We start from the raw sequence: 25,394 nt of genomic DNA on the forward strand, positions 1-25,394 counted from the left end.
AAGAAGTGTTGAGTCATCTGCATATGAATAGCTGGGATTATGGGTGACAGATAAGAGATCATTAATATGAATTTGGAATAGGGTTGGAGCGAAAACTGATCCTCGTTGCATGCCAGCATTAATCGAGCGGAAATTGGAACATACATCATCTACTTTTACCTTTCTGTCACTGAGATACGATGAAAGCAGAGGAACAAAAGATGATAGTCCATGGCATGGGAGTTTGGATAGCAGGGAACAGTGCCACACACTGTCAAAAGCTTTAGAAATATAAAGGGCTGCTGCATATTGGTCAATTGACTGATGGATGGTATGAGTCCGGAGACTGAGTATATCAACTGTAATGCTAGGTGTTTAACCCGCCTCATCCCGTTGACGTATGGGTATGTTGCAACATTTTGCATTTGCCAGTCCTGACGACGTACTGGTATGTCGTGCAATTGCAAGGTCCCTAATTTGCACCATTTTCAATTTTCGCAGGTGATTTTTCGTACATATACACAGGACACCTTCCTCTATTCCTCTACAAGATGCCAAGCAGGGACGATGCCTTACACTGCATAACCTCCCCCTCCCCCCCCTGCACGCCATTGTCTCGGCAATTCACCTGTTACCAGTGACCTGGCCAATAAAGATATTCAGGGTCAGAGTGATTCCCCAATCAATGACAATGTGGAGGACAATGTTTACATAGCATTAGAGGAAGAAACAGTCAGAAATGATGATCAGGTGATGTGGCAAAAGAAGATCAGGTATGGTCATGAGTTAATGAGTGAAACAATGCTTATAATGCCTATATTACTGTTTGAAAACCAATATACTTTCGTACTACATATAAATTTATACCAATTAATAAATACCGTTTGTGAGTGGTGTGAAATAGTTACCGTCCCGTAGAACTTGTTTTCTTTGGTGCCAGCCTGTTAGAAAACCCAGTCAGGTAAGGAGGTACTGGTACCTGGATTGAGTATTTTAAACCTCAGGTGAGTGATTTCTCTATGAAATTTCGATGTTTCTCACCAAAAGCGGAGGTTTTAGCCAAAAAAAAAAAAAAAATCGAAAATACCTCGGGACTGGGGGATGTCGGAGGTGCGAAATAGCTTGGGACGTGACAGGTTAAGGCCCGACTCCTAGGTTCAAGAACACCTAACGTGTAGCGGGGTCCTCTTTCGAGACAGGGGCTTAGTACAAATAACAGATAGGCAGGACACAAAAACTCTAGGCAATAACCTTTACACATGTATTACTTAGTCAGACACAAGACAAACAGCAGATAGTACAACACAGTATTTGGTCAATTATAACTCTTACAACTAGATAATCAGTATCTCGCAGGATACTAGTTCAATATGCACTGCTAAGACCACTCTAGGTGTAGTGTGCAGGATTAATATCGTCCAGGGTCTCCGTGCACGTGGGGAAGTTGGAGGTGGGTCTCACAGGGGAGGTGGCGAAGCACTGGGGGTCTAATTATATTTATAGTAATATAAAGTGGAGGTTATTGTTAGTGAGTTCAACTTATTATTTTCTGATAGCAAGGGGGTTTTGGTAATTTATCATAACACGAATCAAGGTTTCTGCACACATAAGGAAATTAGAGAAGAGGTTCACTAAGGGAGGGTGTAAGGCACTTGGGGTCGTGTTATATTTATATAATGGAGATTATTGATAGCACGGTCGCTTTACTATTTTCTGATAGCAAGGGATATTTGGATAATTTACTAATATGAATTCCATGGCTTGAGTGTTTCGCTGATATAATATGAAGGGCATCGCACTATGAGTCTGGTTCATCAACACTTGGATTCTGCACTGGTTATTTACCATTCCGCCCCGTTAGTATATTCAATTATTAGTCCAACTTCACGTAAACACTTGACCTGGTACTCGGGGTGCACTATATCACCCCGCCACTGTTACAGTATACTTCAGGGCCCAGTCACAATGTCATGAGTCACTATACGGTGGAGGGCAGAGGGGACACACGCCGGCGACAATTCTGCCGGGACTGGGGCACTGCCAGGGGAGAGGGCACGGGACGACACGCAGGGGCGTATTCTCTCGTCCGGGGCTGCAGGTGGCGAAGGGGCCCGTACTTTCCGGGCTGGGAACAGGCGTGTGGCCCTCATGACTGGGGCCGAACAATTCCAGGAATCTCTGGCTCAGGTCTCGGCCGGAAGTGGAGGTCCTCCGCTGTCGGGGCATAGGGAGGTCCTGCCTGGGCGTTCTGGGGAGGGCCTGGAGCTCCTGAGGGTTGCGGCCCCCAGAGCCAAGCGGCGCCATCAGGGAGGGGCTGTGGCACCGACCTGAATCAGGGTCCGTCAGGTGTGTCTTCTCCAGGGCCAGGCATAGGGAGTTGAGGCCGGGGGAGGCAATAGGGCCTCTCCAGTATTCTCCTACGTCCTCTGCGTTGGAGGTCGGGATACTCGTCTCAGGCTGGGGCGGTGACACTGCTCTCGACTGCTTCCGGTCGTGGGGACTGGCTACTAGCCGTGGCTTCCCAGGGGCGCGACCATAAGGCGCCGAGGCCTGGCTACTGGCCATGGCCTGAGAGGGGGAATCAATACCAGTGCACCTCTGGACACCTTCGGAGCGGCTACCAGCCATCTGACGAAAGCGGGAGTGGCTACAGGCCGACTCCTGCAGGAGGGATGGGAAGCGGCTACAAGCCGACTCGAGGGCAACACCTTTGGAGCAGCTACCGGTCGTCTGACAAAAGCGGGAGTGACTACAGGCTGTCTCCTTCTGCTGGTGTGAGGAGCGGATACAGGCCGACTCAGGGGCTATGCCTTCAGAGCAGCTATCAGCCATGACGAAGGTGGGAGTGGCTACAGGCCGACTCCTGCCAGAGGGGTTTGGAGCGGCTACAGGCCGACTTGGGGGCAACGCCTTCTGAGTGGCTACTGGCCGTCTGACGAAGGTGGGAACTGCTACTTGCCATCTGACGAAGATGGGAGCAGCTACAGGTCAACTCCTGCAGGAGCGGCTACAGGCTGACTCAGGGGCAACACCTTTGGAGTGGCTACAGGCCGTCTGACGAAGGCAGGAGCGGCTACAGGCCGACTCCTTCAGGAGAGGGTGTGGGGCGGCTACCGGCCGTCCCCGGAAGAACATCTTCTGACGAAAGTGGGAGCGACTACAGGCCGTCTCCTGATTACCCTCAGGTTGGTGGTGTGCTGATTCCGTAGTGAGGGGCGGTGGCTACAGGCCATCCCATGATGGAAGACACCTTCGGAGAGGCTACTGGCACACTCATTAGGAAGGCGGGAGTGGCTACAGGCCAACTCCTGAGGGGCGCTGATCGGAGCTGGACAGACAGCTCCACCCAGATCTGATTTGCTGGAACCTCGCCCGAAAGGTAGTGCAGGATTCCTGCTATGGCGACGGTGAGGCGGCTGCGTGTCATAGGGGCATACGGCCTGGGCTGGCTTGTGCCGTTGTCGCTCTGAGTCTCGCTGTGCTGCTGCTGCTCCTCTGTGGGGTCCTGGTGGGGGTGTCGGGGAGTTTCCGGGGGCACTATGCTGTATTTCACGTATTTCACCACTGTCCTCCTGGAAAAAGACACGTCCCCGTGACTGGAGGTGATAGACGTGAGTGTCATTGGTGGTGTAGAATGGTTGGAGATTCCTGAGGAAGGCTTGCCAGGTAGTGGTGGTGAGGTTCTCATCCTGCTCCACATCACAGGTGAGGAAAAGCGTGGAGGTGGTGGGGGAGGAGCGGAGGAGGTGGAGTAGGCGGTGTGGCCCTCGGAGCCTGCAGTTTCTGCCAAGGGTAGGTGCCCATACCGCCCATCTTACTCTGATCGTGGTGGTTGTTGCTGCTGGTGTGGTGTGGTGCTGAATGCTAGACACCGAGGGTAGGAGTTGGGTTTTGTGCCGTGGTAATGCGGCGTAGGGTCTCTGGGGAGAACAGGAGGTTGGGAGTTGGGCCTGGTGTAGCATGACAGTGTGAAGTTGCAGGGAGGCAGGGGGAGTGGGAGAATGGGTGTATTGGGTGGGTGGTCGTGGTTTTGAGGGTGGGTGTGGGTGGAGAGGTGGGTGTGCAGGGCAGGCAAGGGCGGGCAGTACATGCCGCTGGGCGTGGGGTGGGTGAGGTGGAGTGTGATGAGGCTGGAGTGGGCATATGTAGGGGTGGTGGGCAGGAGGTGGTGGGGGTCGGGTGTGGTGGCGTGGGTGGGACACGTGGAGCTGGGCGGAGAGGATGGGGTGGCGGGAGGAGGTGGTGAAGGAGAGTGGTGGGAGGTTGGTGCAGCAGACGAGGTGTCAGGTGAGGTGCGGGGTGGGGTGGCGGTCGGGGAGGCTGAGGTGGTAGGAGGGGTGGAGGGGGAGGAGGAAATGTAGCACTCGTAGGTGGAACGGGGGGGTGGTGCCTGGGCAGGAGGGATGGGGTGTGGGGCTGGGGCAGCAGGGGCGGGAGCACGGAAGGGACGCACGTGGCAGTTCTGGAGAGTATGAGGGGCGCCATGATAAACGATGATAACTTGATAGGCGTTGGGGACGCGGGTGATGGTGTGGGACCCCGTGAAGTGGCGGGCGATCTTGTGTGGGGTGGGGAGTTGGGCGACTACAACAGTGTCGCCAGGATGGTAGGGGTTGGGGTCTGTGTCGGGGCTGAGGTCCAGGTTTTTCTGTAAGTGTACTAATCGGCCCTTCAGGTGGTGTAGTGGGTCTGTGGTCAGAGCGGAGGTGGGTGGCTGTAGGTGTTGACAAAGGGGCAGTAGGAGGGGTGCCTCACCAAAGATCTGCTCATAGGGCGAAACCCCGTCTTCTCAGGGGACAGGAATTTACGCCCCATTGGACAAGTTTCACATCAGCAGGCCAGTCGTTGTCTTTAGTGGCCTTGATGTGTGTGCGTAATTGACTCATGAGGGTACGATGGCGCGCTCGCACACTGTGTTTCCCTGTGGCCAGTAAGGAGAGGAGTGGGAGATGTTGTACCCAAATATTTTGGCGAGTTCCTCCCAGACTTTCCCGGTAAATTCGGGGGGGGGTTGTCCGAATGGATGGCCTGGGGAATGCCAAAATAGGGGAAAACGTGTCGGAAGAGGGCATCTGCTACGGGGATGGCGAGATGCTCCTTGGCTGGGCAGGCTACGACGAATTTTGAATATGTGTCCACGAATGTGATCACCTACTTATACCCTGATTTTGGGGGTAGAGGCCCCACCACGTCGATTGCTAGGAGTTGCCAGGGCTTGTGGGCAATGATGTGGCCTGAGGGTCCTGCGGTTGTGTGTTGTCTTTCCCCAGTGCACAGGCGCGGCAACTTTGAATAATTTCCTTGGCCAGGGTGGAGGGGTTTGGTGCCCAGTACGTGTCGAACACCTGTAGCAGCTTTTTGGTGTCCAGATGGATGCCATTATGGGCGTGAAGGTGGCATAAGGTGTCGAGCGCGGTTTCAGAGGCTAGGAGGATATGACCGGAGGGGGTTAGGAGGTGGTCACCTTGCCGGTATAGTTTTTGAACAAGTGGGAGGGGATCCATGGGAGTCGCTCCTTGCAGTGCCATTGCTGTAGGTCTGTTTCTGGCTGGATGGTGTGGACAGGGAGGCGGGAAAGGGCGTCCGCATTGGTGTGGAGCTTGCCTGGCCTGTATGAGATTTCATAATTGAATTCTTCTAAGGTCTCGCGCCACCTGATTAGTTGGGCATTGTGGGAATCAGATTGACGTAACAACTGGAGGGACTGGTGGTCCGTGATGATGGTGACCTGAGTCCCGGAGAGATATGCCCTGAAGTGTTGGAGGGTCCATACTATGCCGAGGCATTCCCATTTAGTTGTGGCATAATTTTTGTCTGCCAGATTCAGGGTACGGCTTGCACAGGCGATGATGTGTTCATGGCCCTCCTGAACTTGTGCCAATACGGCGCCTATGGCGGAGAGGGAGACATCGGTGTAGAGGTGGAAGGGGAGGGCATAATCGGGGAAAGCTACGATGGGGGCAGAGACAAGCTTGTCTTTGAGCTGTTGAAATGCAGCTCGACTCTCGTCTGTCCAGAGGAACGGTTCCCCCTTTCTGCTCAGGTCATGGAGGGGTTTCGTGATGTGGGCAATCCCCTTTACAAAACAGCAGTAATAGGACGTCAATCCTAGATAGGCACGGATGCCATGGACGTCCTGTGGTGGGGGTATGTCCGCAATAGCGTGGAGCTTGTCGGGGTCGGGGGAGATTCCTGCCTGGGAGATAACGTGTCCCAGGAACGAGACGGTCTGAGCAGTCAGGATGCACTTAGAGGGCCGGAGCTTGAGGCCTGCCTGGCGAATCCTGGTGAAGACTCGGCAGAGGCGCTGCAGGTGGTCAGCCCAGGTCCGGCTAAAAACGATGACGTCGTCTAGGTACGCCAGGCATATTTCCCATGTGAGGCCGCTGAGGACACATTCCATAAGCCTGGAGAAGGTGGCGGGGGGGCATTGCAGAGTTCGAATGGCAGGACATTAAATTCATAATGCTTGCTGTTACTTGTTAAGAAAGCCGTTTTGCCGCGGGCTTCTTGGCGCACAGGGACTTGCCAATATCCAGTCTGGAAGTCGAGGGTGGAGAACCAGGACACTCCGTAAAGGGAATCTAAGGAATCATCAATCCGCGGGAGGGGAGTGGCATCCTTGATGGTGACATCATTCAGGCAGTGGTAATCGATGCAGAATAGCATTGTGCCGTCCTTCTTTTTCACTACAGTCGTTCTATTTTATCAAGGCAGTTTGGGTCGGGCTCTCTGGGACCTCACTCTGTTAGCTCAGTTGCCACATCGTCGCCACACACGTGCTCTCTCTCTCTCTCTCTCTCATATTATATATTAACTACTACTAATTGTATTTTCTTAATTTTTTCTCTTGTTTTCGACTTTTTTTTTTCCACACCACCCCTGAGGTAAAAGTCTATAGGTGCGTTTTTTTTTTTTTTTTTAAATAGCTTCCATGGCAGGAGACTGACCGAGTATGACCCACTCACGCAGGGGTGTCCCTCGTGTCACCACCTGACAACGTCTCAAAAGCAACGCTGACAAGTCTTATGAGATTTATACTATACTACAGCTTTTTTATTGAATTACATCTGTACAGAGTGTTTAAAATTCATTTATAAGTAGTTACTAACTTAAAATAGGAGAGTGAGAGAGAGAGAGAGAGAGAGAGAGAGAGAGGTGAACACAAATAATTACACGTGTGTTGGCGGCGATGTGACAACAGAGCTAACAGTGTGAGGTCCCAGAGCGTCCCACCCAAACTGCCTTCATAAAATAGAACGACTATAGGACGATGAGGGAGGACCAGGGACTGGTGGAGGGGGAAATGACGCCGGCCTCTATCATTTCCTGTACTTGGTGATCCTCTTCCTCCTGCTGTCTGGGGCTCTTCCGTCAGGAGGGTTGTCTAATCAGTGGGCCTGTCATATGAATTTCGTGTGACAGGTACATGGTGTGTCCTATGTCTGCTGGTCCTGCCGCGAACAAATCCTGAAAGTCCAGGAGGAGGCGGCGTAGGGTGTCTGACTGCTGGGCGAAGAGATGGTCAGGGATGGGTGGCAGGGGGGGGGAGTGGGAGGGGGATGGGGCACAGGGCTCAGCTTCCTCCATCTCTCCGATTATGAGCCCTTTTGGGAGGGTGAGGGGGGAAGGGGCAAGATTAGCGATGCGAACCGCAGTGTGATGTGGGGGAGGAAAGTGGGAGACAACAGGCAGGCAGAGAGGGTTCCCGGTGGGAGGAGGGGGGAGAATAAGACAGAGAGGCCAGAGGGCCAGTTGAGGGGGACCCAGGCCTCATGATGGGGGGGGGGATGGTAATGGCGGCAGAGATGGTGGTGGGGAAAGAGGGAGGAGGGGTGGTGGGAGGGAGCACAGGGGAGGAGGGGGTGAATCTTCTGGCCAGGGCCGTGGCATACAGGTGCAAATGGCCTGGGTGGGGTTGGGTGGGGCATGGAACTGGAGCTGCCGGTAGCGGCAATCTATGGTAGCTCCAAGCTTCTGGAGTAGGTCCAGTTCGAAGTACCCGTCATAGCTCCGGCAGGAGTCAAAAATGATGAATTGGTGTTGGGTTGACACCAGCTGGTAGGTGTCGACTCATAGGGCCCGTGTCTCCCCACGGATGGGCAGGGGGCCGTCCTCCGCATCCACAAGGTGAGTGGCAGTGGGGTGGAGTGGGCCAAAGGTCGATCTATGGCGGGAGAAATAGTGGCGGTAAAGGCAGGATCTGGCTGCTCCCGTATCAACTAGCAGTCTGGCCTTCACGCCATTCAATATCATCTTCTGGTACACTGGGGGGCGATATTTGGGGGTAATGGCCCCCGCCACGGTGGGTTGGTGTGGGAGTGGGCCTAAAAATCCAGCTGTCTGGGGCTTCCTTCTTCCTGTTCCTGCTCTTGTTCCCCAGGATGGGACTCCTCTACGGGTGCCAGTTCGTCCTCAGGGGCCTCGTCCTCCAGAGAAGACACTTTACGTGAACCCGGGGCTGTGGGCTTGCGGTGCGCAGCCTTAACCCGTCACGTCCCAAGGTTTTCCGCACCTCCAACATCCCCAAGTCCCAAGGTATTATCGAAATTTTTTTTTTTTGTTAAAACCTTCGCTTCTGGTGAGAAACATCGAAAATTCATATAGAAATCGCTCACCTGAGGTTTAAAATACCCAATCCAGGTAGGAGTTCCTCCTTACCTGACTGGGTTTTCTAACATGCTGGCACCAAAGAAAACGAGTTCTATGGGAGGGTAACTATTTTATCCACTCATAACGGTATTTATTTATTTACTTGGTACGAATGTATATGTAGTATGAGAGTATATTGGTTTTCAAGCAGTAATAAAGGCATTATAAGCATTGTTTCACTCACTAACTAATCACCATACCTGACCTTTTTTTTGCCACATTACCTGATCATTATATCTGGCTATTTCTTCTTCTAATGCTATGTAAACATTGTCCTCCACATTGTCATCGATTGGGGAATCACTCTGGCCCTGAATATCTTTACTAGCCAGGTCACTGGTAACAGGTCCTTTGCCAAGACAATGGCGTGAGAGGGGGAGGGGGTTGGTTATGCGGTGTAAGGCATTGTCCCTGCTTGGCATCTTGTAGAGGAATAGAGGAAGGTGTCCCATGTATACATACGAAAAATCACGCACGAAAATTGAAAATTGTGCAAATTAGGGACCTTGCAATTGCACGACGTACTGGTACGTCGCTGGGACTGGCAAATGCAAATCGTTGCAACGTACCCATACGTCGACGGGATGGGGTGGGTTAAGCTGGTCCCGTATGTCATGTAAGGGACACCAGGAGCTGCAGGCTGTGAATTCCCATGGATTCACCAGGATCAGGATAGGGTTTTCCTGGTGCGTGGGGCGCCGGCGCGAGGGCTGTGCTCTAGGTGGGCTCAGTGCCGAGGTGGGGTTGATGTAGGGCAAGGGTGGACGTGGCATGATTGGAGGAGTCGGAGTTTGTGTGGGAAATTTCTTCACCACATTAATTTGCTGCGGTGTAGGGCGGGCGGTCAGGAGGCGCCGTATGAGCTGGATATCTCTATCCATGTCTCCAATCGGGTCATGGATAGTAAAGTGTTGCTTAACAACACTCGGAAGCACTCTGAGAAGAGTGTTGAAAGTGTGCTGATCCCGGGTTTCCTCATCTGCCTCCAGGTAGGCAACAATAACTAGGCGTCTTGCCTAAATCAGGGTATTATTTAAATCCCGTCAAATGTAAAACTATCCAATTCAGATAGTGCCACCACTTTCCCTAGTGATGGGGTGATGGTTTGAATGACAAACTTTGTAAAGTTCTGCCAGGTGGGCTCCTGGACGACTTTCGGTGGCATGTTTGTCGCCGCTTTGCCCAGTAGTGGGAGTGTGACTGTGATTTTTTGCTGATCATTATCAAAACCAATATCTAGTAAGGGTTTGATAATTGCCAGATACATGCGTATATCGTACTGGTTGGGGTCAAACTTGGGTAATTGCATGTGTGGTTTTGTTGCCATTTTGCCGATATTTCTTCACTCTCTTGTATGCCCGGGTCAAGAACCACCGCTGTCCACCAGTGTAATGCTAGGTGTTTAAAGCCCGACTCCTCGGTCCTAGAACACCTAACGTGTAGCGGGGTCCTCTTTCAAGATCAGAGCTTAGTACAAATAGCAGGACACAAAAACACTAGGCAATAACCTTTACACGTGTATTACTTAATCAGACACAAGACAAACAGCAGATAATATAACACAGTATTTGGTCATTTATAACTCTTACAACTAGATAATCAGTATCTCGCAGGATACTAGTTCAATATGCACTGCTAAGACCACTCTAGGTGTATTGTGCAGGATTAATATTGTCCAGGGTCTCCGTGCACGTGGAGAAGATGGAGGTGGGTCTCATGGGGGAGGTGGCAAAGCACTGGGGGTCTAATTATATTTATAGTAATATAAAATGGAGGTTATTGTTAGTGAGTTCAACTTATTATTTTCTGGTAGCAAGGGGGTTTTGGTAATTTATCATAACACGAATCAAGTTTTCTGCACACGTGGGGAAATTAGAGAAGAGGTTCTTAAGTGTAAGGCACTTGGGGTCGTGTTATATTTATATAATGGAGGTTATTGATAGCACGGTCGCTTTACTATTTTCTGATAGCAAGGGATATTTGGATAATTTTCTAGTATGAATTCCACGGCTTGAGTGTTTCAGTGATATAATATAAAGGGCATCACACTATGAGTCTGGTTCATCAACACTTGGATTCTGCACTGGTTATTTACTATTCCGCCCCGTAGTATATTCGATTATTAGTCCAACTTCACGTAAACACTTGACCTGGTACTCAGAGTGCACTATATCACCCCGCCACTGTTACACTATACTTCAGGGCACAGTCACAACGTCATGAGTCACTATACGGTGGGGGGCGGCGGGGAGACACGCCGGTGACAATTCTATCGGGACCGGGGCACTGCCAGGGAAGAGGGCACTGTCACACTGAGTCTCGCTGTGCTGCTGCTGCTCCCCTGTGAGGTCCTGGTGGGGGTGTCGGGGAGTTTCCGGGGGCACTATGCTGTATTTCACATATTTCATCAACAGTGGATATTTTGTGGTGAAAGCCATACTGTCTAGCATTAATTAAGTTGTTGGATTCAAGATGTTTCACCATGTGCATTTTAGTTACAATCTCAAATACTTTATCAAGAGAAGATGTGATAGCAATTGGTCAGTAATCAGAGGGGTCAGACGAACTTCATTTCTTCGGAATTGGGGGGATATTGGCTTCCTTTCAGGAATCAGGGAATGAAGTACGTATGCACAGTCTGAGTAATTTAACTAAAACAGGAGCAAGTTCTGGGGAACACTCTTTCGAAACAATTGGAGGAATTCCATCTAGACCTGGAGCTTTGTTGGCTGGTAAATTGTCTAGGATGGATTTTACATATCTGGTCAGTATCCTAAGTGGAGCAATTTAAGGACAGTCAAGTTCTAGTACAGAGATGTTCTGGTTGACTTCCTCTAAGGTAGAATTTCTCACAAATGTACCGGCAAGGATATTCGCTTTACCACGCAGGTCATTTATGGCGTTACCATCTGAAGATTTTAGTGGAGGAATGGGTGATGACTTGTTATAGTTATTATTGAAGGAACTGACCTGAATTGTCTGTTGTCATTAGGACTGTTTAATAATCTGGATGCTTAGTTGTGAAGAAAATTTAATTTAGCGAGATTTATTACTGCTTTTGCATGGTTTCTAGCAATCTTAAACTGACAAAGGGATTCAGATGTTTTTTATTTTATGCAAGACTTATAAGCTATGGACTTTTGGGTCACTGCTCAGGCACAATTGCTGTCAAACCATTTTGGGGAGTCCGATCTTTTAGTGAAATGTTGACTGGGAATGAACGATTCCATACCAGCTTGTATTTAGTCATTAATGTGGGAATAGATAAAATTGACGTCACTGGAGAAGAAAGACTGTCATGGAATATCAGCAAGATAATTTCTAATTCAATCCCAGTCTGCCCGATCAAATAGCCATCTGGTCACTCTGACAGGTTCAGAACGGGGAGGTGTGGGGCAACTGACTAATGAGGATTTGGTGAGCCTGCGGTCAGAGGATCCAAGTGGGGACAGTGTTATGCTGGGTGTTTTTAGTCCGACCTCTCGTCCTAGAGACACCAGCGACTGAGCGGGGTCCTCTTTCTAGACCGGAAGCAGAACACTCACAAAGGAACAGGGCATAAAAACTCGGCAGTATACCTTAACACATCTATTGTTTTAATTCAAACTCCTTACAATACACATACAAAGATATACTGAATATGAAAGAGGTAAAGTAACAGAGTGACTAATATTGGTACAATGTATCCATAGGCAACGTATTGATGTCTGAGCCAGTGTACCACTTCACTTCAATACAAATATATAACAGATCACAAGGGCACAAAATAGATGTCAGAGTTAGTGCACAATTTCCATTCAATATACACGTCAGGATACACTATATATGAATAGAGTGACGTGACAAGTTAATTAGTACTAGCATACATATCACCTAGGCACGGTGTCTATACCTGAGTCAAGGCACGAGGGAATGTCACTTAGCTGTGGCGACACTGATCACACGTTCTGTCTTTTGGACTGTCCTTAGTAGGTTAGTCTCGGGCCGCACACTAATACATTACCCTGGTTCCGAAGGGCTTGAGCATAAACACAGTACCTTGGATAAACTAGAGTAGGAACCTTAGTGTATCGTGTCTGTCTCACTGTTCACATTCACTGACTTGACTGTCACTCTCACTAAGTCTTTAACACGACTCTGGAGGTTGAAGGTGTCGTCACTGGATTGCCGATGCCTGAGGTTAACTGAGGTGGCACCCGGGAGCGGGAGGGGGGGCCCCTCTGGAAAGCTCTCCTGTAGGAGGCACGGCACAGCTCTCGAGGGTGTCACAACCAGGGTGCGTGTCCCGTCTGGGGTGCAGGGAGGCCCTTCCGTCTGGGGGCCTCGACCAGGTAAGTGGCCCTCGGGACTGGGGATAAACAGCACCAGGAGTCGGGCCCGCCGCTTCTTACTCTGGGCGGAGGGCTGATGAAGAGCGGGGCCTGAGCAGTACCGCTTGGGGTCCGCGGGCTGGCCCTGGGAGGCCTGGTACTGCGGTTGCCTACAGGTTGGGGCACCGTCAGGGGTTGGCTGCGGCACCTCTCCTGCAGGGCGTCTGTCAAGGGCCAGCATCGTCCAGGGGCAGGCCGTAGGGCAGGAACCCAGCCATAGAGGACAGGACCTCGCCACCACTCCTGGAACAACAGCACCTCCGGGGAACCACACCTGGAGGGAGAGAGAGAGAAGGGCATCCCACGCAACGGAGAAGGAGTGAGCTGGCCGTGCAAGGGGCCTTCCCCTCTGGGAGAACCCTTGAGACTGTGGATGAAGGGCGTACAGTGGCCGTCCCTTCCCCAATGCGTACAGTGGCCGTCGTTGCGGTTCCACAGTTTCCAAGGGCAGCAGCAGAACGATGTACAGTGGCCGTTCCTTCCCCGGTATGTACAGTGGCCATTACCGTGGTGCTGCTCCAGAAGAAGGAAGAGGCAGATGAGGGAAGTACAGTGGCCGTTCCCTCCCCAGCACGTACAGTGGCTGATGCTGCGGGTCTGCCTGCCCAATGGGATGTAGCTGAGGGACGTACAGTGGCTGTTCCCTCCGCGGTACATACAGTGGCCGTTACTGCAGGGATACTCCCGTAGGAGGAGGAAGTGAATGAGGGACATACAGTGGCCGTTCCCTCCCTGACGCATACAGTGGCTGTTGTCGCAGTTCTACTCTTGCCTTTGCCTGTCGGTGTGTGCTCCATAACTAGCACACCGGGGCAGACTCCAGATGTGGTTGCAGCAGAAGGATGTACAGTGGCCGTTCCTTCCCTGGTACATACAGTGGCTGTTACGCGGGGCTGCAGAGGGAAGCAACTGAGGGACGTACAGTGGCTGTTCCCTCCCTGGTATGTACAGTGGCGCTGCCTGGGACTGTATCTGGAGCAGTCCCACCCCGATCCTGGTGAGGGCTGCTCCGGCCGAGTAGTGTCGCATTCCTGCGACATCGCAGTTGGGTAGGTTGAGGGGAAGAGGGACTCAAGGTAGGGGCATCCTGGCGCCCGTCTAGCTCTGGGTCAGTCCTGCCGTGGTGTCCTCCTGGGGTGGGGGTAGGGCTGCGGCTCCATAGCGGGGTGGGGGGTCCGACGGAGGAGGCGTGCATTTTAGACAGTTCTTCTATCCTGAATTGATTTGGATTATTCATCAGGAACAGGTCCAAGAGACAGGCATTATGGTCAGGTTTATCTAGTATTCTGTATAGTTGTTTTACCAACTGGGTGAAAGAAAATGATTCTGCAAACAGCTCACATTCTAGACCAGGGGGCAGTTGCACTAATGCGTCCCCATAAGGTTACCATAAGAGCACTGCCGCTACTATCCCTGAATGATGGTTGGTCTTTTGGCATGTACAGTACTAACAATTCTCCCACCATCGTACAGTGACCCTAAGAATAAAGGCAGGGAAGAATTGCTATATTTGGGGGAATTTTTCACCACTCAGCTGATGATCTCTTCGGCCAATCAAGCTAAAATACCCGCCGCCGCCGGACCACCCACCCTGCCACCCCCCACCCCACCACCAAGCCACCACCACACCACCACCCCAGGAGGACACCACGGTGGGGTTAGTGACCCAGAACAAGAGGGTCACCGGGACACTCCTGTCCTGAGTCCCTCTTCCCCACAACTGTCACAACACCAGGTAAGTGGGAAGAGACAACGACCCTGCGAGTGGGGCAGCCTTCACCAGAATCGGGATGGGACTGAAATAATCAGTCCCTGGTGACACCACGTTCACGGCCACTGTACGTGACAGGGAAGGAGCGGCTACTGTACACCCTTCAGTTACCTCCCGAAGGGCAGGCAGGCCCAAGGCTATGGCCAAAGTACATACCAGGATAGACAGACCCACGGCTACGACCTCTGTATGTACCGGAGAGGGCGCAGCCTCTGTGCACCCCTCTCCTGCCTTTCTCTCCTACGGGAGCAACACCGCGTTCACAGCCACTGTACGTGACGGGGAAAGAACGGCCATTGTACGCTCTTCAGTTGATTCCCTAAGGGTGGGCAAGCTCACTGCTACGGCCAAAGTACGTACCAGGGTAGATAGACCCACAGCTATGGCCTCTGTACGTACTGGAGAGGGCGCGGCCCCTGTGCACCCCTCTCCTGCCTTTCCCTCCTATGGGAGCAACACCGCGTTCACGGCCACTGTACGTGATGGGGAAGGAGCGGCCACTGTACGCCCTTCAGTTGCTTCCCAAAGGGTGGATAGGCCCACGGCTACGGCCGCTGTATGTACCAGGATAGATAGACCCACGGCAACAGCCTCTGTACATACCAGAGAGAGCGCAGACTCCGTGTACCCCTCTCCTGCCTTTTCCTCTTTCGGGAGCAGCACCGCCAGCACGGCCACTGTACGTGCGGGAGAAGGAGCGGCCACTGTACACCCTTCAGCTGCGGGCCCTAGGAGTCATGAAACCGCGCTCACAGCCACTGTACGTGACGAGGAAGGAGCGGCCAGTGTACGCCCTTCATTCGTGGTTCTGAAGGCCCTCCTGACGCAGCGTGGGACGCCCTTTGTCCCCTTGCATGAGTGTTTCCCCAAAGGTGCTGCCAGAGTGGTGGCGTGGCCCGATCCAGGCCATACCACCTATCCCTGGGAGATCCCTGCCCCTGCCGGACACCTGATGGAGACGGTGCCGCAGCTCACCCCTGTCGGCGCCTCCCCCTACAGGCGGCCGCAGCCCCAGGACCCCCAGGCCCGACCAGCAGCCCATAGGGCCAGGCAACCCAGGCCCTCTCTCCACGGAGCCTGAGGCGACAGGCCTGCCTCCTACAGCTGTTTGGCCCCAGTCCCGAGGGTCACCTCTCAGGTCGAGGCCCCCAGACCGGAGGGCTTCCCTGCACCCCACCGACGAGGCTACAGTATGAGGGCCTCCTCCCAGGTCGAGGCCCCAGACAGGAGGGCCTCCCTGCACTCCACCGACGACCGAGACCTAGGCAGTGACTCCCCTGCGGGCAGTGCATTGCCCCCTGCAGGAAGGCTCCCCGTAGGGCCTTCCCCTCACGCCTGGACACCGTAGCAGATTATACCTAGGAACCATGGGTAAATAGTGACATTAACGCCTCTTGTGTCGTGAACAGTCGAGACGGGAATATAAGTGATCAGTGACAAAGTAAGGGCCAGAACAATACAAGTGACAGAGTTACCAATAACCTACTAAGGCCCGATACCTGGCACAATAGGAAATGTCCTAAATCCCAGACAAAAGAACTTATAGAAATCGTGGACCAAGACCAGGGTGCGCGGGAGAATCAAAAGCTTGTGAATAAGTGTCATCGCGACTAAGTGACTCCATCAAGTGTCGCGACCCGCACCCTATCCATTTATAGTAATATTCACCCCACTAACTCTTGGCCCTGTCCGCCCCTAGTGCATCGGACTCAATATATGTATAATACCAATTCTGCCAATAAACGAAACACAGGTATCACGATATTGTAATTTATTATCTAAGTGTAAATGAAGAATCCTGTGTCTTATGTGTAACTGTAAACCTTGGTGTTAAAGGCTAACTCTGTGTCCCTGTCCACAGCATATCCAATACCTCTCTGTTTAATATTGTAACGGTGTAAGAATTAAGACAATAGATGTGTTAAGGTGTACTGCCTGGTTTTTATGTCCTGTTCCTTTGTGGGTGCTTTACTTCCGGTCCGGAAAGAGGACCCCGCTCAGTCGCTGGTGTTCTTAGGACGGGAGGTCGGCCTAAAAACACCCAGCATAGCACTGGTGGCCAGCGGTGGTTCTGGATCCGAATAAAGCATGGAGGAACGATAAAGGAAACTTGCACATTGGCAGCCAAACCTCACATCCAATTGCCAAGGTTCAACCAGGAGCAATATGACATTGACGTATACTTGGATATGGTCAAACCCCTCCTAGACATCGGATTCGACACCGACAGAGAAAAGATATCCATCACACTACCCAACCTGGGCAAAATAACTGCTACTGTAACTCCGAAAATCGTCCCGAGACTAAAATGGGATCAATTCAAACAAATTGTGAAACAGGCAGTGACGCCATCTCTGGGCACAGTTGTAGCCTTATCGCAACTAGACGCCCTCACATATGACGGAAGCCTTGATGACGCATTCATCCAGGCTAGGCGGCTCGTCACTGCTGCGTACCCTGGCACAGATGCAAAAACCCGGGAACAACTTATATTCCACAAACTCCTCAGGATCCTCCCCAGTTTCATTAAAGAACACTTTATAATACATGAACCGACGGGAGACCTGAATAAAGAAATAAATTTAATAAGGCGCCTTCTAGCCGTCCACTCCTCCCCCCAACGCATCAGCGAAATCAAGCAATTCCCCACGGATCTCATCACCGTAAATCCATGGGAATTTTCTCCTTGCTGACCTGAGTGCCCAATCCACGACATGCGTGAGCAGCTAAAAGCTGCCCGGCACAGCAAAACTACACAAAGGCGCCTACAAGCCTCCCCACCATACGCCGATTGCCCCAAGCCTCAGGGAAGGAAAATACGACAAAAGCACAGAAGGCGCCCCCCCACTGCCCCTGCATCCCACCGTAATGACGGGAGCCACCTCACATCTCCCCCAGTTTACGACAGGGGGAAACGTCATGTTTCCTTATCCTCCCCTCTCACTATCTCTTCTATTCTGCCTTCCCCTATTCCTAACCTGCCCACCTCACACACCACTTTCTCCACTACTACCGCCTCCCCCCTTCCTATTCCTCTCCAACACAAAGCCTGCCTCCCCCTTCACAGGCCTCCTTGAACCCTTACCTCATCTTCCCCTAACCTACTTCCCAAAACCGCCTCCTCCTGTCTACTGCCTCCCACCTACCACCCCGCACCACCCACCACCATCACTTCCCCGCCACTCATCTTCCCCGCCAACACGGCCAACTCATTCGCCTTCCCTATCACACCATCCTCCTCCTCATTCTCACCTGCCTCTATTTCCTCGCTCACCTCCCCCACCCCACCCTCAACCTCACCATACCCACAAACCCCTTCCCCCACTTCACCTTCACCTAACCCACCACCACCTTCCTCCGATTCTGATCCTTCACCAACCTTACCTCTGCCTGCATCTCCTACGGCTACCCCACCTCCTCCAACCCAACACTCTCAATCACCGCCCTCTACGCCCACCACCAACACCACACCACACCACCCATCACCAACTCCCACCTTCACTGCCGCGGAAACAACCACCACCACCGTACCACCACAACTCCCACCACACCCCACCCGCACCCCACCACGCACTGCCCCTCGCAACACATCACCCACCAACTCCCCATGTGCACCAACCCCACCTGCCACCCACTCATCCACTCCTGGCCACTCATTACCCACCGACCATGCCCACTACACAAGACACCCCACACCACCACCAACAACCGCCCACAACCATGATGGGAAGCCCATGCCGCCACGTACCCAACCACCATCACCACCTACACCCACCCTCACCACAACGACCACCAGATCACGACGCCTCTCCCACCCACCATCTAGACACACCCCAACCCCTCCATCTCCTCCCCATCCTGCTCCCCAATCCCCAACACATGCCATCCACACCCCAAACATCACCCCCATCATCCTCCCCCTTCATCAGGCATCGTGGAAACTTCCCACTTCACCACCAGAAATGAAGATTGAGAGGGTACTCTGGCGCCCCCACGACCGCCCCACCATCAGAATAAGGGCGACACACCAGCTCCTCCGGCTCCTATGCCAGACCACCCAACCATCGTCCCTACGCCTCACCCTCAACCCTCACCAGGAGCCAAACCTCACCACCCACCATTGGACCAACCTCCTCCAACATCTCAAGCCAGCCCACCAGACATCCACCACCACAACATACCACCTCCAGGAGACAACGACCCTGCGTGTGTGGCAGCCTTCACCAGAATCGGGGTGGGACCGAACTAGAGTCAGTCCCAGGTGACACCGCGTTCATGGCCACTGTACGTGACAGGGAAGGAGTGGCCACTGTACGCCCTTCAGTTACCTCCCGAAGGGCAGGCAGGCCCAAGGCTATGGGCAAAGTACGTACCAGGGTAGACAGACCCACGGCTACGGCCTCTGTACGTACCAGAGAGGGCACGGCCTCTGTGCACCCCTCTCCTGCCTTTCTCTCCTACGGGAGCAACACCGCGTTCACGGCCACTGTATGTGACGGGGAAGGAGCGACCACTGTACGCCTTTCAGTTGATTCCCTAAGGGTAGGCAAGCTCACGGCTACAGCCAAAGTACATACCAGGGTAGATAGACACATGGCTACGGCCTCTATACATACCGGAGAGGGCGCGGCCCCTGTGCACCCCTCTCCTGCCTTTCCCTCCTATGGGAGCAACACCGCGTTCACGGCCACTGTACGTGACGGGGAAGGAGCGGCCACTGTACGCCCTTCAGTTGCTTCCCAAAGGGCGGATAGGCCCACGGCTATGGCCGCTGTATGTACCAGGGTAGATAGACCCACGGCTACGGTCTCTATACGTACCGGAGAGGGCGCGGACTCCGTGTACCCCTCCTGCCTTTTCCTCCTTCGGGAGCAGCACCGCCAGCACGGCCACTGTACATGCGGGGGAAGGAGCGGCCACTGTACACCCTTCAGCTGCGGGCCCTAGGAGTCACGAAACCGTGCTCACCGCCACTGTATGTGACGAGGAAGAAGCGGCCACTGTACACCCTTCATTCGTCGTTCCGAAGGCCCTCCCGACGCAGGAAGTCCATTGCGCGGCCGATCTTTTTCCTCTCGGCTGCGTGGGACGCCCTTTGTCCCCTTCCATGAGTGTTTCCCCAAAGGTGCTGCCAGAGTGGTGGTGTGGCCCGATCCAGGCCATACCACCTATCCCTGGGAGATCCCTGCCCCTGCCGGACACCTGATGGAGACGGTGCCGCAGCTCACCCCTGTCGGCGCCTCCCCCTACAGGCGGCTGCAGCCCCAGGACCCCCAGGCCCGACCAGCAGCCCATAGGGCCAGGCAACCCAGGCCCTCTCTCCCCGGAGCCTGAGGCGACAGGCCTGCCTCCTACAGCTGTTTGGCCCCAGTCCCGAGGGCCACCTCTCAGGTCGAGGCCCCCAGACCGGAGGGCTTCCCTGCACCCCACCGACGAGGCTACAGTACGAGGGCCTCCTCCCAGGTCGAGGCCCCCAGACAGGAGGGCCTCCCTGCACTCCACCGACGACCGAGACCTGGGCAGTGACTCCCTTGCGGGCAGTGCATTGCCCCCTGCAGGAAGGCTCCCCGTAGGGCCTTCCCCTCACGCCTGGACACCGTAGCAGATTATACCTAGGAACCATGGGTAAATAGTGACATTAACGCTTCTTGTGTCGTGAACAGTCGAGACGGGAATATAAGTGATCAGTGACAAAGTAAGGGCCAGAACAATACAAGTGACAGAGTTACCAATAACCTACTAAGGCCCGATACCTGGCACAATAGGAAATGTCCTAAATCCCAGACAAAAGAACTTATAGAAATCGTGGACCAAGACCAGGGTGCGCGGGAGAATCAAAAGCTTGTGAATAAGTGTCATCGCGACTAAGTGACTCCATCAAGTGTCGCGACCCGCACCCTATCCATTTATAGTAATATTCACTCCACTAACTCTTGGCCCTGTCCGCCACTAGCGCATCGGACTCAATATATGTATAATACCAATTCTGCCAATAAACGAAACATGGGTATCACGATATTGTAATTTATTATCTAAGTGTAAATGAAGAATCCTGTGTCTTAAGTGTAACTGTAAACCTTGGTGTTAAAGGCTAACTCTGTGTCCCTGTCCACAGCATATCCAATACCTCTCTGTTTAATATTGTAACGGTGTAAGAATTAAGACAATAGATGTGTTAAGGTGTACTGCCTGGTTTTTATGTCCTGTTCCTTTGTGGGTGCTTTACTTCCGGTCCGGAAAGAGGACCCCGCTCAGTCGCTGGTGTTCTTAGGACGGGAGGTCGGCCTAAAAACACCCAGCATAGCACTGGTGGCCAGCGGTGGTTCTGGATCCGAATAAAGCACGGAGGAACGATAAAGGAAACTTGCACATTGGCAGCCAAACCTCACATCCAATTGCCAAGGTTCAACCCGGAGCAATATGACATTGACGTATACTTGGATATGGTCAAACCCCTCCTAGACATCGGATTCGACACCGACAGAGAAAAGATACCCGTCACACTACCCAACCTGGGCAAAATAACTGCTACTGTAACTCCGAAAATCGTCCCGAGACTAAAATGGGATCAATTCAAACAAATTGTGAAACAGGCAGTGACGCCATCTCTGGGCACAGTTGTAGCCTTATCGCAACTAGACGCCCTCACATATGACGGAAGCCTTGATGATGCATTCATCCAGGCTAGGCGGCTCGTCACCGCTGCGTACCCGGGCACAGACGCAAAAACCCGGGAACAACTTATATTCCACAAACTCCTCAGGATCCTCCCCGGTTTCATTAAAGAACACTTTATAATACATGAACCGACGGGAGACCTGAATAAAGAAATAAATTTAATAAGGCGCCTTCTAGCCGTCCACTCCTCCCCCCAACGCATCAGCGAAATCAAGCAATTCCCCACGGATCTCATCACCGTAAATCCATGGGAATTTTCTCCTTGCTGACCTGAGTGCCCAATCCACGACATGCGTGAGCAGCTAAAAGCTGCCCGGCACAGCAAAACTACACAAAGGCGCCTACAAGCCTCCCCACCATACGCCGATTGCCCCAAGCCTCAGGGAAGGAAAATACGACAAAAGCACAGAAGGCGCCCCCCCACTGCCCCTGCATCCCACCGTAGTGACGAGAGCCACTTCACATCTTCCCCTGTTTACGACAGGGGGAAACGTCATGTTTCCTTATCCTCCCCTCTCACTATCTCTTCTATTCTGCCTTCCCCTATTCCTAACCTTCCCACCTCACACACCACTTTCTCCACTACTACCGCCTCCCCCCTTCCTATTCCTCCCCAACACAAAGCCTGCCTCCCCCTTCACAGGCCTCCTTGAACCCTTACCTCATCTTCCCCTAACCTACTTCCCAAAACCGCCTCCTCCTGTCTACTGCCTCCCACCTACCACCCTGCACCACCCACCACCATCACTTCCCCGCCACTCATCTTCCCTGCCAACACGGCCAACTCATTCGCCTTCCCTATCACACCATCCTCCTCCTCATTCTCACCTGCCTCTATTTCCTCGCTCACCTCCCCCACCCCACCCTCAACCTCACCATACCCACAAACCCCTTCCCTCACTTCACCTTCACCTAACCCACCACCACCTTCCTCCGATTCTGATCCTTCACCAACCTTACCTCTGCCTGCATCTCCTACGGCTACCCCACCTCCTCCAACCCAACACTCTCAATCACTGCCCTCTACGCCCCCCACCAACACCACACCACACCACCCATCACCAACTCCCACCTTCACTGCCGCGGAAACAACCACCACCACCGTACCACCACAACTCCCACCACACCCCACCCGCACCCCACCACGCACTGCCCCACGCAACACATCACCCACCAACTCCCCATGTGCACCAACCCCACCTGCCACCCACTCATCCACTCCTGGCCACTCATTACCCACCGACCATGCCCACTACACAAGACACCCCACACCACCAACAACAACCGCCCACAACCATGATGGGAAGCCCATGCCGCCACGTGCCCAAACACCATCACCACCTACACCCACCCTCACCACAACGACCACCAGATCACGACGCCTCACCCGCCCACCATCTAGACACACCCCAACCCCTCCATCTCCTCCCCATCCTGCTCCCCAATCCCCAACACATGCCACCCACACCCCAAACATCACCCCCATCATCCTCCCCCTTCATCAGGCATCGTGGAAACTTCCCACTTCACCACCAGAAATGAAGATTGAGAGGGTACTCTGGCGCCCCCACGACCGCCCCACCATCAGAATAAGGGCGACACACCAGCTCCTCCGGTTCCTATGCCAGACCACCCAACCATCGTCCCTACGCCTCACCCTCAACCCTCACCAGGAGCCAAACCTCACCACCCACCATTGGACCAACCTCCTCCAACATCTCAAGCCAGCCCACCAGACATCCACCACCACAACATACCACCTCCAGGAGACAACGACCCTGCGTGTGTGGCAGCCTTCACCAGAATCGGGGTGGGACTGAACTAGAGTCAGTCCCAGGTGACACCGCATTCATGGCCACTGTACGTGACAGGGAATGAGTGGCCACTGTACGCCCTTCAGTTACCTCCCGAAGGGCAGGCAGGCCCAAGGCTATGGGCAAAGTACGTACCAGGGTAGACAGACCCACGGCTACGGCCTCTGTACGTACCAGAGAGGGCACGGCCTCTGTGCACCCCTCTCCTGCCTTTCTCTCCTACGGGAGCAACACCGCGTTCACGGCCACTGTATGTGACGGGGAAGGAGCGACCACTGTACGCCTTTCAGTTGATTCCCTAAGGGTGGGCAAGCTCACGGCTACAGCCAAAGTACATACCAGGGTAGATAGACACATGGCTACGGCCTCTATACGTACTGGAGAGGGCGCGGCCCCTGTTCACCCCTCTCCTGCCTTTCCCTCCTATGGGAGCAACACCGCGTTCACGGCCACTGTACGTGACGGGGAAGGAGCGGCCACTGTACGCCCTTCAGTTGCTTCCCAAAGGGCGGATAGGCCCACGGCTATGGCCGCTGTATGTACCAGGGTAGATAGACCCACGGCTACGGCCTCTGTACGTACCGGAGAGGGCGCGGACTCCGTGTACCCCTCCTGCCTTTTCCTCCTTCGGGAGCAGCACCGCCAGCACGGCCACTGTACATGCGGGGGAAGGAGCGGCCACTGTACACCCTTCAGCTGCGGGCCCTAGGAGTCACGAAACGTGCTCACCGCCACTATACGTGACGAGGAAGGAGCGGCCACTGTACACCCTTCATTCGTCGTTCCGAAGGCCCTCCCGACGCAGGAAGTCCATTGCGCGGCCGATCTTTTTCCTCTCGGCTGCATGGGACGCCCTTTGTCCCCTTCCATGAGTGTTTCCTCAAAGGTGCTGCCAGAGTGGTGGCGTGGCCCGATCCAGGCCATACCACCTACCCCTGGGAGATCCCTGCCCCTGCTGGACACCTGACGGAGACGGTACCGCAGCTCACCCCTGTCGGCGCCTCCCCCTACAGGCGGCCGCAGCCCCAGGACCCCCAGGCCCAACCAGCAGCCACTAGGGCCGGGCAACCCAGGCTCTCTCTCTCCCCGCAGCCAGAGGCAACAGGCCCGCCTCCTACAGCTGTTTGGCCCCAGTCCCGAGGGCCACCTCTCAGGTCGAGGCCCCCAGACCGGAGGGCCTCCCTGCACCCCACCGACGAGGCTACAGTACGAGGGCCTCCTCCCAGGTTGAGGCCCCCATACAGGAGGGCCTCCCTGCACTCCACTGACGACCGAGACCTGGGCAGTGCATTGCCCCCTGCAGGAAGGCTCCCCGTAGGGCCTCCCCCTCACGCCTGGACACCGTAGCAGATTATACCTAGGAACCATGGGTAAAGAGTGACATTAACGCCTCTTGTGTCGTGAACAGTCGAGACGGGAATATAACAGTGACCAGTGACAAAGTAAGGGCCAGAACAATACAAGTGACAGAGTTACCAATAACCTACTAAGGCCCGATACCCAGCAGAATAGGAAATGTCCTAAATCCCAGACAAAAGAACTTATAGAAATGGACCAAGACCAGGGTGCGCGGGAGAATCAAAAGTTTGTGAATAAGTGTAATTTATTATCTAAGTATAAATGAAGAATCCTGTGTCTTAAGTGTAACTGTAAACCTTGGTGTTAAAGGCTAACTCTGTGTCCCTGTCCACAGCATATCCAATACCTCTCTGTTTTTTATTGTAACGGTGTAAGAATTAAGACAATAGATGTGTTAAGGTGTACTGCCTGGTTTTTATGTCCTGTTCCTTTGTGGGTGCTTTACTTCCAGTCCGGAAAGAGGAACCCGCTCAGTTGCTGGTGTTCTTAGGACGAGAGGTTGGCCTAAAAACACCCAGCATAACACAAACACACGATGCTTCTCAGCCTAAAAGCTTCAGCCAATCATTGTGTTTGGAGACACTGACACTCAGTTGACGGGAACTCAAAAACAATACTGGACAGGCCTGGTCGCAAATCAAATGTCTGGGTATTGTTTCGTATTTACACCCAACTCACTGACAAGAAAATGGGCTAACTCACCTTACACTTTACATAATTTTAAGCCTTTTTTTTTTTTCTATCGCATTTCCATCGTACATCAACTGTTGA

This window comes from Coenobita brevimanus, chromosome 55 (genome assembly GCF_032717465.1).
Source record: "Coenobita brevimanus isolate Jiangsu-jjx chromosome 55, ASM3271746v2, whole genome shotgun sequence".
NCBI classification, from domain to species: Eukaryota; Metazoa; Arthropoda; class Malacostraca; order Decapoda; family Coenobitidae; genus Coenobita; species Coenobita brevimanus.